Source organism: Equus caballus, chromosome 1 (genome assembly GCF_041296265.1).
Source record: "Equus caballus isolate H_3958 breed thoroughbred chromosome 1, TB-T2T, whole genome shotgun sequence".
Taxonomy (NCBI): Eukaryota; Metazoa; Chordata; class Mammalia; order Perissodactyla; family Equidae; genus Equus; species Equus caballus.
This window is the reverse complement of record NC_091684.1, coordinates 41,482,579-41,498,574: the sequence shown is the minus strand read 5'-3', so window position 1 is coordinate 41,498,574 and position 15,996 is coordinate 41,482,579. Positions and strand designations below refer to the sequence as shown.

At 33.4% G+C, this 15,996-nt stretch overlaps 1 protein-coding gene across 2 annotated transcripts in view; it reads left to right on the top strand.

Moving 5' to 3' along the window:
- The window catches only part of PTEN (phosphatase and tensin homolog), a 91,138-nt gene that overhangs the window by 7,903 nt on the left and 67,239 nt on the right, over window positions 1-15,996 (top strand).

The following is a 15,996-nucleotide window of genomic DNA, read 5'->3' as shown; positions in this document are numbered from 1 at the left end:
TTTAAATGTGTTTTTGTGAATTACTTTACTCTGAGTCTATCAGAGATAAAACCGAATGCCTGGGCTTTTCTGTTTTTTTGTTTTTTTTTTTAAATAACATGAAAACAGTGCTTTGCCAGGCTTAATTTAACCATGTTGTAAAATTTATTTAACATTTTTACTTAATCATTTATGAAATATGAAAAAATGACAACTTGAGTCAGCAAGGTTGTTTTCTTTTTAATTAATGTAATAGAATTAGCTAGCATATACCCTAACAGTGCCTTCTATTTGTTTAGTATTTTTTTTATTAACAAGGTCTGTTTTCAATCATTAGCTCATTTGATTTCACAAAGAGAAAAAGAGGTAACCTAAGAGATAGACAGAGCAAGCATTATTTTCCTCATTTTTTTGTAGAATAGGAATCGTAGCTCCAGTAGAATCAGTAACTTGTTGAGGGCTAATAGAAGATTGAGAACAAAGAAGGATGTAGGGTTTTTGGGCGCCTGGTACAGTATTTTTCCTATTATGTTACATCAGTGGTTCTCAAACTTTAGAGGGCATCAGAATAACCTGAAGGGCTTGTTATACCATAGATTATTTGCCCCACCCCCAGAGTTTCTGAGTCATTGGTGTGGGTTAGGGTCTCAGTATTTCTTTCTTTTTTTTTTTTAAAGTTCACTTTTTTTTTTTTCCCTTTTTCTCCCCAAAGCCCCCCGATACATAGTTGTATATGCTTCGTTGTGGGTCCTTCTAGTTGTGGCATGTGGGACGCTGCCTCAGCGTGGTCTGATGAGCAGTGCCACGTCCGCCCCCAGGATTCCAACCAACGAAACACTGGGCCGCCTGCAGCGGAGCGCGCAAACTTAACCACTGGGCCACGGGGCCAGCCCCTCAGTATTTCTATTTCTAACAAGTTCCCAGGTGGTACAGATGCTGGTGGTCTGAGGAATCACACTTTGTGAAACACTGCATTTTGCTGCTTCAAGCAATTCCCTAATGTGTTGTCTCCTTTAGGTTAATAAAACTTGCACATACATTATCTCATATGATCTGTAAACCTTAAATAGCTCAGCATGGCAAATGTTATCCCGATTTTGTAGAAAGGCAGCAGAGTGGAATAGAAAGAGCATAGATTTGGGAGTCAGCTAGACCTAAAGTTTAGCTTAAATCCTTGCTCAGCCACTTATCACTTGTGTAATAAAGGTACGCTACTTAACCTTAGTGAACCCTAGTTTCTACACCTCTAACATGGTGGTAAAAATCCTTAACTTGTAGAGTGGCTTTTTAAGTTTGTTAGAAGTATAGGTTAGATGTTTTCAGAATATTGGTTGCTAACTGGGAGTGATCCCCTCCCACCTTGTCTGGGTATTTGACAATGTCTGGAGACAGTTTTGGTGGTCACAGCTTGGGGGTCTGAGTTGGGGAGTGATGCTGTTGGCTTCTATGGATTGAGGCCAGGGATGCTGCTAAACATCCTACAATGCACAGGACAGCCTCTCCCACAACAAAGACTTATCCAGCCAGAATTGCCAATTCTGCTGAGGTTGAAAAATGCTAGTTTAGAGGTATAAAGTGTTTGCTACATTATAAGTATATTTAGTAAAAGTACCCCTTGCCCTTAGATTGTGGTATTTAAGAAGTTTAATAAATTTCTTTATTAATTTCTAATAAATGATGAAGCTCGGCTTTTAACATCTAGGTTTTCTGACTGCTTCTAGGCCAGTATTCTTTATAATAAGAACTTTGTCCACAAAAGATACCCCTGGTAACAAAAAAGGTTTATTTGAAGAAAGCTCATGTGTTATTTGACTGATTGTGAAAGTGCTGCTTTGAACTTCTGTTAGAAAAGGCTGAAGATGTTTTCAATAAACGTCTTAGTGTAATGCACTGTATTCAGAAGGATGTTACATAGAACTGCTCTAACAGGATGAATATGCTTTATTAAAAGAAAGCATTTTTTTCATTTTTATGTTGCCAGTAGTTTTTAAAGGAATCCTTAGCTTGTGTCCTTTAATTCTATCAGTTGTTGAGTTCTCCCAAGATACTTTGCTCCCAGTATACTTGTTTTTTGTTGTGTAATGTATTCTTTAATCTTACACTTTTTTATTCTAAAGCTGCTTTTGTTATAGTCGGGTATGGTGAAGTTAAGTGTGCTGAGGTAAAATGGCAAATTTCTGACAAGTTAAAAAACTTTCTCATTTCTTTCCAGATAAAGTAGGGCTGACTCTAAGGTTCTCTGATGCGTGTGTTACGTTCTTTTCTAGACTCTAAATTTGCTATATCAGCCTGTTGAATTACAGTGCTTTATTTATCTAAATTAAAAACTTGCATTAATGTAAAGTTTTTGGGAAAAGTTGAGATGAGGTGTTAGATGAGCCCAGACATGAGAAGATGCCTAGGGAGTAGCTTAGAGGATTCTGAGTTTTGTTTTGTTCTTAGGGCAAGCATAATTACGAAAGTGTTCTAGGAATAGATTGTTTGCTATGATTTTTTTCTGTGTGCTTGATTTTACAGTTTACTTTGCCTCTCAGTTTGCACATGCATAATAAAATGTCAAGGCCTATTTTAATAATTCTTATGAAATTTAAATTTTGACTCATGATTCTTGTTGAAATTATAGGAGTTATTCAGAGGTACTGATAAATATTTTAAAACCAGGACTGCTAATCATAATAGCTTCAAATTTGTTAAGAAAAACACTATTGCTGTAATTTAATTGAATAAGGCTTATGGTGTTTATTTCAGTATATGAATAAAAAACTACATTTGCTTACTGTACTTAAGAAAATTTCTTGTATGAAAACACAACAAATTAAAGAGAACTAAAAAAATATTTCCCACGGTCCTACTTCTCTAAAACTTCATGTTTTCATATTAGCTTGTAGTTTTGTTCATATGCGTGTATTTTGAAATATAATTGAGCATAGTGAACTTAAAGGTGTGCGTGTGTATGTTTTAGCAATTTCCAGAGCACCTTATAATTGCCTTTATTTTAGATGGTGAAGTAATCAGAAATATTTAATTATTTCCTTGTAGTTGTACATTAAACTTGTTTCCAATATTTGGCTATTTTTTTCTACTATTTTCTGATTTTTCTTTAGAGTGGATTTAAGATGACCTGAATATTAAGAAATATTTTCATGATTTTGATTCACAAAATCATAATCTCTTATACAAAAAATAGCTGCATTGTTGGAATCTTGGAGCTGTTTTTCTCTTAGAAGAAAACTATTGCATATTTAACATTTTAAGCTTATTTTACTTATTTAAGTGAGGCAAAATAGAATTTATTTAAACACTTGATCTGTTAAATTTCCTTTTTCTATTGTAGGACTATTGTATTGAAATTCAAGTGGATATAGAAGTGATTTGAATAGACTATCACATCATTTCATACTAAAGTGGTTATAACCCTTGCTACTTTCCTGTCTTTAATCAGAAAGGGTATGGCTTGTCATGATGTTACTGTTCCCTGGAACATATTTTGAAGAATATAGTTTATATTTGCATAGTTGCCACGGTAATTGGTGATATTAATTGATGAAGGTTTGCTGTGCATTTGCATTTATAATGAATATTAATTTTTGTGGTCAAAAATTGGATTTGTTAGTTTATGTCAGATCTTATTTTTAAGTGCCAAATACTAAAAGAAATGATTTTAACCACATTAGCTAAATGATAGTTCTTTCCCAATGAATTTATTAATTCATGTAGTTAGAACAAAAAATATTGAGGAAGAAACAAACTCTTCTCTTTTTTAAACAAAATTACTTGTTAGAGTAACGTTTTTCCAAGTGAGATAAAATTGTTTCAATTCTTAAACGTAAGAAAATTTTGATCTAGGTGTGATATAAACCTTCTTGGGTGCTAATGAAAACATAGCATAGGCAAACATATTTTGTGAGTGTAGGCATTTATGTTTTTTGAAAATTCGTGAAGCAATTCAACATCTGAATAGTTTTCATGGACTTGGAGGAAACCTGTATAAAATAAATAACAGTATACAGAAAGTATGATACAATTTTGCATATCTGTGTTCTGTCCAGTGTGATCAAGATTATATGTAATGTAAAATAAGCTAAGGTGCTCGTTATTAAGGCTGTTTGGATTCTTTTTAATACTGAAAAGGTCACACAGATTGTGATTATGGTGTAGTATCCAAGAACTAAGGCTTGCCATCTGTTACCCAAAATAGGAAAAAGTTAAGATAATCTAGTGATATAAGTGGTTTTGACACTTCTGTCTTTTGGTCATGTATTAATTACGATTTTTAAAGACTAATATCAAATTTTAAGCTTTTGCAAAAATGAAGCTTAATGGTTACGGTGGTGTTTATATTTTTCTACCAAAATACAAAGATACTGGTTGAGAACTAAGGATTATGTAATGAAAGTCTGGCTTTTAGTCATTTGCTTTTACAAGATGAGATATTTAAGTGGAAACATCATGTTTTAACTTGAGACATTAAGTTATACAAGATTTTGATATTTTTAAACTATAATTTTCCTAACAGTTAATATATCAGAATTCTCTATTACAGAACTTAATCAGGGAACTGATTTAATAAGTATTTTTTAAAGATTTGCTTTAAATATTTTTCCCGTTCTCTGCTTTTTTCTCCTACAACTTAATTCTTGTCTGGATGCTAGTAAACGAGTTTCCCTTTTTAAAATTTTGTTGTTGCATTTTGAGCCACTACAGAAGTTGTTTCTATAACAATTTCTTTTACCCCCAAGAACTTGGTCTTGTTAAGTAGCATAGAAGTCTTAAAATTGCATATTGGGCTTAATAGGATCTGATTAATTTTAATCTACTTTCTTTTATTTATTATGTTGACATTGTTTTTATTGAGGTTTATTATGGTAATTGTTTAATATGATCAGAAATAATATTTCAGTTTAGATACGATTTTGAATTCATGTTCTCAAATGCAAGTTTGTGCCCGGGGCCTCTATTTTTTGTGCAAGAAACATCTTGCCAGTTTCAAATTAATATCTGATGAAAGTAGATTGTTTTACCAATATCAGTTTGTAGAATTTGTTTAGGCCTGAATTGTAGGCCATGAAAAGAATGATACATTTTTGGATAGACCTAGATAATGTGTTCATAGATTATATCTCTTACCTTAAATGAGGCACATATGTTGGTGTGAATTTATCCAAATATGAAAAGTTTAAAAGTCTTTACCTGTTTTGTTTACTTAATAGTATTTAAAGAGTGTGAGGTGTTAAGAGCTCCTTTCCCTTGTTTTCATTTCTATCCCTCCCATCTAACTATTGGTATTTTTGTCTTTCTGTATGTTAGACTTTATGTTTTTTAAAATTTTATTTACTGGCTGAAAAAGTTGACTCCTTAATTTGTTTTTGTTTTGTTACATTTCAGCTTAATTATTTTCTAAGAGTTTTAGTATGTTTTCCTTTGAGTATGAAGATCAGTAATTGGGCTTTTTTTCCCAGTTGCAATAATTGAATTCATACTAAAATGGTATCTCTTCAGGAACAAGCATTAATAGGTAGCTGACTAAAATTATGTGTTATCTGTTCAAACCAAGCAGTGTAGATGTACTCTCACCTGTTAGTATCTTTTAAAATTCCTTATTAAATTTTAAAGTATGAATTTTGACTATTTTAGGATATGTAATTTCAGATTTTTTGATAATCCACTTATCTGAGCAATTATAAAGTTTACATAATGAGTAAAATAGCTTCAGTGGGAATATGAATCATATTTTACAATATTAGAACAAGGCTGTTATAATAAAATCAGGAGTATGATGCTTACCAATACGGTACGGAATGCCACTAAGTGTGCCTTTGTATATTAAAATCCACATGTATTTCAGTTCATATTATTCTTATTCAAATTAAAATACTGCACTTAAGCAAAACTATTTTTGCCATTTGGAAGAAAAAGCAAGCAATTTCCAGGTTTAAGATGTAGAATAAAGAGACTTGATTTTATTATATTGAAGCCAAATATAAAAGGAAGCGGTCTGGCACACACTTGTTTAGAGCTTTTCTTCTTTAAAATGGCTTCAAATTAACAGAGCTGTTTTTGAAAGGTAAATTTGGTTGTTGGAAATAAATTTGATAATTTTGCAGTTTTGGCCTAATGAATAGGAAGAAGAATACTCACTTGCCAGAGACACATTTGTCTTAGGACTTTGTTTTCTTAGGACTTTGTTTTCCTATTACCTTGTGTGTGGGGTAATTTTTGAATATTAGGAAATAAGTTCATGGTTGCATCTAAAAGATCAATACAGCTGGAAATCTTGGAATCTATTATTTTTTTCAGAATGCAGTTTGCTAATATTTAAGTGAATTGGTACTAAATATCACTAAGGCTTTGTTCTCAAACTATTGATACATCCCTTGACATCTTCTGTACCTTAACTGTTTGAATGTCTTTTTTCTGTAAAAGTTAATGGCCTTTTGTCTTTTTGTGTAACTGTGGAGTAGCCAAAACCTAGAGTTTTATGTAGTCGCTTCTGGTAAAGTAAATGGTAAAAGCTTGGCTGTTATAACAGAATGATATTACAGATTAATTTATCAATCTAATATTGAATATAAAGATTAGAGCATAAAAGATACTTTATTTGTTTTATAGTAATGTTGGATCAATGTTATAATTTTAACTTCTGTAATCTTTCATATGCTTTTATGATTTTGCCGTAGAAAATTAGTCAGCGTTTGGCCTAGTTCAAGTATATAATGTTGACAAGTATGTCTAATGGGTCTTGTTGAACTGATAATCTTTTTGAAAGTTGTTTTGTTAGTTATAACCATATTTTGTTTGATTTGTTATTGGTAGTCATTCTTGGATGTTTTTTAGTGGGAGCAAAACCGTAGAGGGGTGTGTGTGTGTGTATCTGTGTGTATTTTAACAGCAGCAGAGTTCTGAAACAGGAAATCACTCTTATCGTATTCATCCAGAGACCTAGGAAGAAGGTAATTGTTTGGTATACTCGTTAAAACCAGTTAGTTGGGCAACTTAAATTTTTAGAGGTTCACAGATGTAGCCTTGAAAAGTTGTAGACACATTATTTCATAATTAACAACTACTCTGAAGAAAAATTGATTAAATTAGTTGAGGGGAATAATAATCCCTCAGCTAATGCACTAAAACAATTATAGTTTGGATTTTAGAGTATTGCTAGCGTTATCAGTGACTTGATAAGATATTTTTCTGTGGTTCTAATTTGCCTAAATTTAAATAATTGAAGATCGGAGTGCCTTGATTGTACCTTTAAAAAGTAATTCTTTTTTAACTGAGTATCATCTTAATATATCTGGCTTGAAATGCCTTCAAAATGATTCTTAAATTTAAACAATGCAATAGAAAAAAGTTAATTCTGTTTCAAATATTTGTCACTGGAAATTATCTTTCCCTGTTTGTTAATGTACACATGCATATAATTACATACTTACGATCAGTGTTTTCATACTGTTCTGTGATCTCTTTTTTCACAAGTTAATTTTTATCTGTCATTGGGTACTTGTCATTTTTAAAGCTATATAGGTAATATTTCATCAGGCTAAATACCATGGTTTGCTAATGTACTGTGTTAGGGTTATTTCCATTTTTTTCTTTTATAAACAGCACTATTGTGAATATCTTTGTATAGTTTGTTTGTTTGTGTTTTTTTTTTTTGGTCTGTTTTCTTACAGTATATTGCCAGAGTGGGATTGCTGGAGTAAAAGGCACGGTAGTTTCATAGCTCTGTTACAGGTTGCATATCTCTTGCCAAATGCACCAGTTCATAGTATTGCTGCTAGGTAGAAGAATTACTAGCCATTCTTGATGTTACATTTGAAGAAAGTGATGTTTTCATTTAGAAAGTGAGATCTAAACTATTTCAAAGCAAAAATATGTGTAAACTTTTCAGTCAGGATGAGTTGGTATAATATAAAAACATGAAAGTTGTTAGGTTCAGATTGGAGAAGTAGAAAACTTCAGTAGAGTTCGTAAATTATTTGTCAGTTAGTTTTCCTTTCTGATTTGGCACTGCTAAGCAGATAATTTAACAATGTTAAAAGGAACCTAAAATTTATGCTAAAGTGACTTTAATATTTGGAATTCCTTCTTTTATAATTTGTTTATAAAAGCACTGTATTGAGTTGCCTTGTAATGTGACATTTAAATGAAAATTAAATAACAGGACATTTCTAACTCATGCAACCTCAAATAATAAACTCTTATTTACAATTGTAGAGCTCTTTGTAGTTTTATAGATTTAAAGATATTTCCAGATACCGCGTTTGATCCTTGAAACAACCAGTAAAGAAGTTACAGCAAGTTTATTATCATTATTTTAGAGAAAAACAAAACAAAAATATTTGAGGCTCAGAGATTGAGTAACTTAGCTGAAGTCAAAGGCTTTAAGTTGCAAAGCTGAGAATGGTACTTTGGTCTTCTGTATTAAATGACAGTATGCATTCAGTGCTTAGTACAGGACCTGGCACCTAGTAAATGTTTATATGTCCCTGTGTCCTATGTTGTTCCTGGCTGCTCTTTCTTTCTTCTTAAAATCCTCATTTTTTGGAGCGTTCTTCCTCTTAATATTTCTGTAGTTCAAGCTTTTGTATCTGTGCACCCTTTTCACTTTAGAAAATAAGATTTTAGGCTGCGTTAATTTGGTCTGTACAGGAATGATTATATGTTTTATATATTAGGACAAATCGTTCTTCAATAATGAACGGTTAGCACTTTATCACCTGGAGAATTCAAAGAACTCCTGTTTCTGCTTTCCTCTCAGTATGAATCTTGAATTTAGAAATCTGATCCAAACATTTAACACACTTAAATAGGGAAAAATAAAATCTAGTAAGAAATATAAAATCTTTCATTAAATGAGAAAGTATAGAAGTCCAAGAGAGTGGCTTGTATTTAAAGCATAATTTGATTAGAAAAGTTGATAATATGGATATAACTGTGACATGCTTGGAAAGTATTTGTTAAATTTAAACTTGTTAAAATTTATTGAAAGAAATGTAAACTTGATGTAGCTTATGAGTCGATGGCTGAATCTGTTTTCCTCTCACCAGGGCCGTAAGTGTCTGTTGCTTGAAAACACTGACAGAAAGCAGGGGAAAAGCTCCAGAAATTCCTGGAAAATAAAATTAAATGTGAAGTCCTGATGTTTGCTAACGTGGTTTCGATTCCTCTTGTCTTCTCTTGTTAGTTTGACGTTCTTCATTCCTTCACTCCGGCGCAGATTTAGCTTACTGTTCTCCTTCCGGGCCAGGCAACTTCAGATTAGTTTTTGATGCTTTTTGATCTCTACCTTTCTAAATCTGTGTGTCACTTTCTACTTGGCCAGCCATGTTTCATGTATTTTATAGCTTCAGATTGTTACTATAACTTTCAGTTAACTAGAATTTTAAAATAGCTTATTTATATGTGGTCTGTAGAAATAATTTTCTTTAAAATAATTATGGCAGGGAAAAAATAGTTATTGGTTTGTGTACTAGCACTGCATTTTAGTGTCTAAGTTGTTTAGGGGTAAGCATATCTGTATATTGAGTATTATAAAATTATAAAGAAACTTGCCGCAACTCTTTTTCTTTGTAGTAATCATCATACTTGAAGATTTAGTCCACATATCAGGAACACATTGTTATAAAATAAGATTTAGGGAGCTTTTTTTTGGTTATTACCCTCTATTTGAAAATTCTAGTTAAATTAATAGTATAAACCCCTTAATTTAGGCTCAAATAAAGTTTTGAGACAGGGTAGAGTCATGAGATCTCAACTCACGTTGTTTTCTGAAAGATGTTTTGTTAATTAGGTGTAACTTGGAACATATTTTTAGTGTTTTAAGTTATGATTGGATCCTCAGACCAGCCAGCAAAAATTTACTTAGCTCATATAGTAGCCACATTATTTTATAATAGGTCAGTTATATTTTGGGTTAAAGTGACATCTGTGGACAGACTTTATAACTTAATTTACCATTTATTATTATTTTTTTCTTTGAGACTATCCTGTGATGAGGATTGTTGTAGCACTTGAATCAAGACTGTCCAAACAGGATATGTATAATTTTCAAAACTCATCAACTGATCACTTAAGATCTGTGTATTTTATCGTATGTAAATTATGCCTCAATTAAAACAAAACAAAGGTGGGGAGAAAAAGACCGTCCAGTTATCTGAGATCTCCTGTAGCTATGGTGGCCATCTAACCTAGGCAAGATAGGAAAGTACCATGTATACATTTCTTCCACCTCTCTCCTTATTGCGTGTGCAGTAGCCACTGATATTATGGGGAAAGAAGGGTTTTTTTTTCCTTTTTGAGTAATAGTTTACATATATATATATGTATATATATATTTTAAAGATTGGCACGTGAGGTAACATCTGTTGTCAATCTTCGTTTTTGGTTTTTTTTCCATCTTCTCCCCAAAGCCCCCCAGTACATAGTTGTATGTTCTAGTTGTGAGTGCCTCTGGTTATGCTATGTGGGACGCTGCCTCAGCATGGCCTGATGAGCAGTGCCATGTCCACATCCAGGATCTGAACCGGCGTGCAAACTTAACCACTTGGCCACAGGACCGGCCCCTAGTTTACGTATGTTCTTAAATACTTAAAAGGCAAATTGGTACAGTAAAGATTTCAAAGAGTAAAGTTTCTGTTAGGCTTTGATGCTTTTGAGAAAGATTAAGTTATTCAGCAGTTAGTCTCATTAAAAAAAAAAACCTAAGTGCTTATGGTAGGCCCTTATGATCTAGGGCTGAACCATTTGTTCAAGTGATCACCGTGTTCTAGGCATTGTTCATGTATTAACTCATTTAATCCGTACAATGACTCTAAATGATAGGTACTTTTATTAGCCCCGTTTTACACAGGAAACAGGCACGGAGAGAGTATGTAACTTGCCCAAAATTACTCAGTAAGTTGAGGTTCATGTCCAGGTAACTTGGTTCTACAGCATGTGTTCTTAACCATGGTGCCATACCTCTTGCAAGCAGGTCACTAGATGGCAAAGATACTTGATTTCCTTTAATGACCTAGTTAGTATAATTCTTTATGCTTAGTACTTAAGTCATTAGATGAAAATTTCATTTTAAAGACTATTTCTTATTGAAAGAAATATCCAATAAGTACAGGTTAAGGCTATTTATATTAGAAATCATATATATTTTTTTCTCAGTTATTTGGTTTAAATTGCCTAAAAAAAGTCATTAAAAATTTTGACGTATGGGGAAGCAAGAAAATCGTATAGTAGATTTTGTTTATTGGTTTAATTCTTGGCATAAAAAATATTTCCCTAAAGATTACGTCCTCATTAGTTGCTGACATCAGTTTTGGAAATGCCAGTAGGTTTTTGTAGTAGTGTCTTTCAGAAGTTTTTCAGTTTTAACATTTGATTAGTAAATCACTTTCATTTGAACCTACTTCCATTGAAAATTTTGTATTTTTATTATTGATTTGGAAGTATAAAAAATCTTAATCTCCTTTTGTGGGGCAACATGGTATAAAAAGCTTGAGCTTTGAAATTATGTACATAACGGATTTGAATCATAACTTACTACTTAGTGGTTTTGGGACCTTGGGCAAGTTACCCAATCTGTTTGACCCTCAATTTCATCATCTATGAAATGGTAATATTATTTCATAGAATTGTTACAATTAAATGAGCATGTATTTAGCATATTGTCTGGCATATCTTTCTAATGTATGACAGATGCCAAAGTCTTGGGTAAAGTCTCAAATTGTATGAATAGGAAAGGTGAGAATCTGGAAAGTGAAACTTTAAAAAGACTGAATTCCTAGATTCTGTTTAAAGGAAGGTTTGGATTGTTGGTCTGCGAGAGACTCCCGTGTTGATCCTGGCCTTTGACTCTGATTAAATTGAACTCCCTGCCAAGGCTTCCTTAAAACTAGATCTAGATCCTGGGTGCGGACATAGCACTGCTTGGCAAGCCATGCTGTGGTAGGCGTCCCACATGTAAAGTAGAGGGAGATGGGCACAGATATTAGCTCAGGGCCAGGCTTCCTCGGCAAAAAGAGGAGGATTGGTAGCAGTTAGCTCAAGGCTAATCTTCCTCAAAAAAAAAAACAAACTAGATCTGATTTTTTGTCAGTCTTGCCACCTTTTCCATAAAGCTTTGTGTGTGAGCTGTACTGGACTGCTCGCTTTTTCTGAATATTTTATGTATTTCCTTATCTCTGCTCTAGCCTCTGCTTGGATTGTTATAATTGCTCTTGTTTCTTCTTCTGTCTGCTGATGTTTGAGACTGACTTCTTAAGAATTATCTAAGATATTACTTTGTGAAGCTTTATCTGTGTCCCAACAGAATTATTCCCTCTGTCTTTAGCTCTTAAAATATCTTGATCTTATATTTAATAGGGCCTTTGGCACAGGTGTAGGTCTGTGTGTGTGTCTTCCCTGATAGAACTGCTTGAGTGCAGTAGTCTTTGCTTATATTCTCAGTGTCCCTTGCACAGAATGTTCAATATGTGTTTGAATAGTTAAGTGAATGAAAGACGGGGCCAACTGAGTTTACTTTAATGAGCACATAATATCCTCATTATGTACGGTTATAGACAAATAGTTTTCTTAAGTAAATTAACCAAGTCTTTTGCCATTTAGTTAGTATTCATAGTACAAGCATAAATCTGAGTTTAGTCCTGGATAAAATGAATGCATTTCGGGGGCCTTTATACTTCTAAGCTTTTGTATAAGGCTAAGCTCCCTCATTTTTACTGCCTCATTTTTTTCTGACTGTCATTTCCTATTTTCTTAAGTTTGTGCTCCAAGACAGAGTTAAAAAGTAAAGATTATTCACTTTTGGGAATTGTACTGCTACAGGCTTGATTTAAACTTCCATTCTCTTCTGCTTTTTTTTTTTTCTCATGAATGGATATAATACCCTAAAGCATTTTGACAAGAGCTACATTTTTAGGTGGGGCTACTTTCTTATGTGAGAATAACAGATGAGAGCTGATATTTGTGATATTGAAAATGATAATCCTAACAGTTTTCTTTTGAAGTCTTTATGGTAGAAAAACCATTTGAGGTTGGGGGTGACATTTTGTAGTCTTATAGTGACAAAAATTGTTTGTGACACATAGTAAATGGTATTTAAGTCTTGGGTACTTTTATTATAATTTTTTGGTAGAAATTTAGCATTTTTTAAAACTACCTACAGAGCTGATTCTAAGTCTTGCCCTGTATGGGCAAGAAAATATTTTGTCGTGACACTTAGTAAACAGACTTGGAGTAATTGTAAAACAAACGTAATCATGGGTGCCCACTGGAGACTGAAGATACAAAGGTGCAAAAATAAAGCATTTTAAAAATCTGTTATGGAAACAGTACAGGTGCATTGTGCCCAAAATAGGAAATACAAAACAAGCAAAAATGTGAAAAAATACATATTCCTACCACCTAGAGATTATAACTTTCAATGCCTTAGTTTGTAATCTTTTTGTCTACATATGTCTATATGGATATATATATGAATTCTTTTACCGAAATGGTATCACTGTACGTTCTCTTTGAAACCTTTCTTTTTCAGTCAATAGTGTCTACTTTTCCATTTCAGTAAATTTTCGTCTCCTCCAATACCCAGATCATATTAAAATTTCTCTAATTGGCTCAAATAACGTGTTTTATGGCTGCTTTGTCTAAAACAAAATCCAGAACAGCATTGTACCTGTGGAATTAGCTATTAGAACCCTTGAGTCTTTTTAAATCAAGGATTGTTACCCATCCCTCCCATCTCCATGTTGTAAAATGATATTTGACTTAAAAAAGATATTTGAAAAGAACTGGGTCATGTTCTACAGACTTCGAATTTGTCCAGTTTATTCTCTCATAATGTCGTTTAGCTTGTTCTTCTCTCTCATCTGTTTTCTGTAAATTAAGATTTCTGTCTAAATGCTTGGTGGATGCTCAGGTTGAAGGTAACTTGGCTGTCGTAGATGGTGCTGTGTCCTTCGTGTTGCATCACATCAAAAGTCATATGCTCTCTACCTGACTTTCTTGGTGATGCTGAGATTGACCGCTGAAATTGAGTAACTGTCTTTTCTGCCTGTGATTAATTATATTTGTCTCCTTACATTAGAAAGTATTTTGTGTAGTGTTATTTTGGCTCTATAAGAAAGTTCACTTCTTCATCATCCACTCACCTATTGGTTTAGCACGATTTATTGCTCCTTGCCTAAATCAGTAATTTTATTACAGCTTACAAAGTGTGATTTTTAAAATTCTGTCCTTTTATGTTTAGTAACTGGTGTTTTTCTGTAAAGTAGAGCTTTACCTTATGAAATGGAGCTATTTGGTTGCCGTGAAATACAGTTCCTGCAGGAAAAGCAGGATCGGCCCTTTACCAATATTCAAAGTAAAAGAACTATGCCAATAGCCACTCAAAAAATGATAAATGAAAAGGATTTTTTTGTTGTTTTGTTCTAACTTTTTCTCTTGTGAGTATCTTTTTTAGACTCAGGGATTTTCATTTTAGTCAAGGTGTTTTAATTTACTAGAATTTAATTTTTTTCTTTGGTACTCAACTTCAGTCATTGGGTTGTCTGTGCTAGCTCCTGTGTCTGTTTGGTACAGACCCTTAATGTATGCCTTCCTTGCTCTCTGGCACAGAAAGAAACCACAGGCTCGCCTTGTACCTTCTCTGCCCTAGACCTAGCATAAACTGTTTTTCCAAGGAATTTGGTATCTTTTAGATATTAGAGATGGAATCTGGGTTCTAGGAGTGTTTACCTACTGCTAAGGTAACATGCTTTCAGGCCATTTCAGTGAAATGACCTAGAAAATAATAGGTTTTTACAAACGAGTTTGTATTGATATTTTCAATGTTTCTACTTGATTTTTTGATTTTGTAATATCTCTTTTCTCTTACCCTAATAATCATGAATCTTAAAATCATTAGCATAACTTCATTGCATTTTCCTACAATATAAAACAAAAGTTTGTGGATATCAATACTGATAGTACTAGAAACAGTCAGAAGTTTAAAATTTCTTTGTGTTTTTTTTGTTCTTAGATTACTTCCTACCAAGAAGTACAGTAAGATTGCAGTGTCCAAATAACCCTTGAAATAAATCCCTTCTCCTGGTTACCAATTTGATATTTAATCAGGTTTATTTGTTTCTGGCCGTTTTCAATGTATGCTTCTCCCCTTCCCTCCCCTTTTCTATGAGGCAACCATTTTTATTAGTTTTTCAGTTATTACTCATGCATGTGTGTGTGTTGGGAGGAGGGTTAAAGTCAAACAAATATATGTTTGAATATTTCTTTTATCAAAAAATATTTCTTTTATAAAATATTCTTTCTTTTATACAAAAGGTGGCATACTGTACCCTGCTGTGTGTGTTTTAAAAAATATTCTGTAGATCTGTCCAATCAGTACATAGTAATCTTATAGATAGAACATACAGCACACCTAGAACCTTTTCTTAAATTATAATATCAAAATAGAAGCTTTCAGTAATTTGATAATGATTTTTGTATTGAAAATGATACTAGAATCAATAATGTGAGTGCAGCAGAAAGTAAAGGAAAAAGGTCTTTCTAAAGGGTACTGGATTTGGTGAATTTTGAATTGTATTTGGAAGATGAATGGGTCCAGAAGTAGGTGTGGGGAGAACTTTAGAGATGATCTTGAAGGGTGGCTTTAGGCAGATAAGCTTGACTGGAGTGAGAGGTCTGTCAGAAAATCATGAGATTAAAGAGGATTGGTGGAGCTCAAGAAGAAATGAGAAGCTGGTATAATGGGCAAAATGCATTGAAATGTAGGTTGTTGGTGATTTTTTTTTTTTAAGGAAGATTAGCCCTGAGCTAACATCTGCTGCCAGTCCTCCTCTTTTTGCTGAGGAAGACTGGCCCTGAGCTAACATCTGTGCCCATCTTCCTCCACTTTATACATGGGATGCCTACCACAGCATGGCTTGCCAAGCGGTGCCACGTCTGCACCGGGATCCGGGCCGGTGAACCCCTGGCCACCGTGAAGGGAAATGTGTGAACCTAACCTCTGCGCCACCGGGCCGGCCTCTG